The sequence below is a fragment of the Macaca fascicularis genome, chromosome X, assembly GCF_037993035.2.
Source record: "Macaca fascicularis isolate 582-1 chromosome X, T2T-MFA8v1.1".
NCBI lineage: Eukaryota > Metazoa > Chordata > Mammalia > Primates > Cercopithecidae > Macaca > Macaca fascicularis.
In genome coordinates, this window is record NC_088395.1 from 52,059,981 (window position 1) to 52,062,393 (window position 2,413).

The 2,413-nt window shown below is 35.9% G+C and overlaps 1 pseudogene; it reads right to left on the reverse strand.

The window, feature by feature from the left end:
• Positions 1–1,008: 1,008 nt before the first annotated feature.
• On the reverse strand, positions 1,009–1,761 carry LOC102139489 (thiopurine S-methyltransferase-like; annotated as a pseudogene).
• Positions 1,762–2,413: the final 652 nt, after the last annotated feature.

The following is a 2,413-nucleotide window of genomic DNA, read 5'->3' on the forward strand; positions in this document are numbered from 1 at the left end:
AGGGAGAGGTTGATCGATGGATACAAAATTTCAGCTAGATAGGAGGAATACATTCTAGTATTCTATAGCACTATAGAGTGACTGTAGTTAAGAATAATTTTTTAAGTTAAAAAATTAGTACATCTGGGGAATATTTTGCTTCACATAGACTAGATTATTTAATTAAAATTTATTTGTTTATTGATTCTATTACACCTAAAATTATGTATGTATGAAAAGGGATGCTAGAATTTTAGTAAAAACACAAGGACTTATAGTAAAAGCTAATCTTTTATATAACTTTTGGGACCATCTTGAACTCTATTGAAGTGTTATGTCCTTCAATCATTCTAAATTTCATAAAGATTGTCAGTTTTTCTGCCAGGTGTGGTGGCTCAGCCTGTAATCCCAGCACTTTGGGAGGCTGAAGTGGGAGCATTGCTTGAACCCAGGGTTTTAGACCAGCCTGGGCAATATGACAAAACCTCATCTCTACAAAAAATTAAAGAAAAAATTAGCTGGGTATGGTGGCATGTGCCTGTGGTCCAAGCTACTTGGGAGGCTAAGGTGAGAGGGTGGCTTGAACACCAGAGGTTGAGACTGCAGTGGGCAATGTTTGTGCCACTGCACTTCAGCCTGGGTAACAGAGTGAGACTCCATCTCAAGAAAAATAATGTCGGTTTTTCTAGGTCTGTTATATTTATGTAATACGCATTGCATTTTTCTTTTATTTTTTAATTATACAAATAATACAAGCTAATAGATTTTTAAAAGATCTTTCAGTCTATATGACACACAGGTATAATCTTTCGCCATCATACTCTCCTCTTCAAAGGAGCTACTTTGCCATTTTACTATGTAAGTTCTTCCATAAAGTTCATGCATTTTTGAGCAAGAATCTACTATATTATTTATAAGCAATAAAAAATTCATCCATTACATTTTGAAGCCTCAGCATAATTTTCAATTGCTCAGAAACTCAAAAACTCAAAAACATTTTGATGTTACTTTATTTTATTTACATCTCATTTACTTATCTCTTAGATATAACCTTTTAAAAATGTAGTCAATTCCCAAACTTTTATGTCATTCCTCAAAAGCATCAACCCTCTCAAGACAATGAATATTACATACCGTACTGAACAGCCTTTCAATTTCAGCAAGTAGAACACAAAATGGTGGGCCTACATGTTTAGTTGGATCATAAGAAAGAACATACATGAGGTTCTGAAACCCTTTACCCAGGTTGGACGACATTATAACTGCGTAGCATTTGTGATCACCTGGATTAATAGCAACTAATGCTCTTCTATCCTAAATCCTGTCAAATTTGCCAATATTTGCTCTAGGAGGATAAAAAATACAGCAACAGTACAATGAAATGTTGCCCCAAAGAACTCTTAAACACTTTGGCTCCAGGAATTTTGGTGATTGGCTCTTCTGAGTAAGAAAGATTCTGCTCTTTAAAAAAACCTCAAAAAAAAAAAAATCTCATATCCCAAGTTCAATGATTTCCACACCAAGTACACTGTGTCCCCAGTCTGCAAAATATTTCATCTCAACTGCTTTTCCACACAGAGGAAAAAATACCCTCACTCCACTCTTGCCTTTAAGAAAAGTATCCAAATGCTGCTTTAATAGTTGATGTCCTTGTTTTTGATGAAAACCAATATTTCAGTTCACCCACTTGTCTTGCCATTCTTATAGAGTTAGTACTTGTTTTTTTTGCACCTCAGTATCTGGGTACTATTCAATATCAAGTGAAGTTCTTGTACCATCCATAGTTTTGTAGACACTTGTCTCACAATCATATATCTTCAATGCCTTTATGGGTTTATTATAAAGGATGCTGCAAAGGATAAAGATGAAGAGATATGTAGAGTGAGGTAGGCATGCCATGCTCCAGGAACCTCCAAATGTTCAGCTACCAGGAAGCTCTCTGATATGTTTAGGCTATGTCTCCATCCAAATCTCATCTCGAATTGTAGTTCCCATAATCCTCATGTGTGGTGAGAGAGACTCAGTGGGAGGTAATTGAATCATGGGGGCGGTTAACCCCATCCTGTTCTTGTGATAGTGAATGAGTTTTCACAAGATCTGATGGTTTTATAAGGGACTTTTCACCCTTTGCTCAGCACTTCTCTCTCCTGCCACCCTGTGAAGAAGGATGTGTTTCCACCATGATTGTAAGTTTCCTGAGGCCTCCCCAGCCATGCAGAACTGTAAGTCAATTAAACCTCTTTTCTTTATAAATTACCCAGTCTGGGGTATTTCTTCATAGCAGTGTGAGAACAAACTAACACACTTTCCAACAATAATTTATTGTATATTTTTAAATAGAAACAAAGATTTTAGATGTTCCCAACACAAAGAAATTGTAAATGTTTGAGGTGATATACATTCTAATTACCCCAGTTTGGTCATTACACATTGT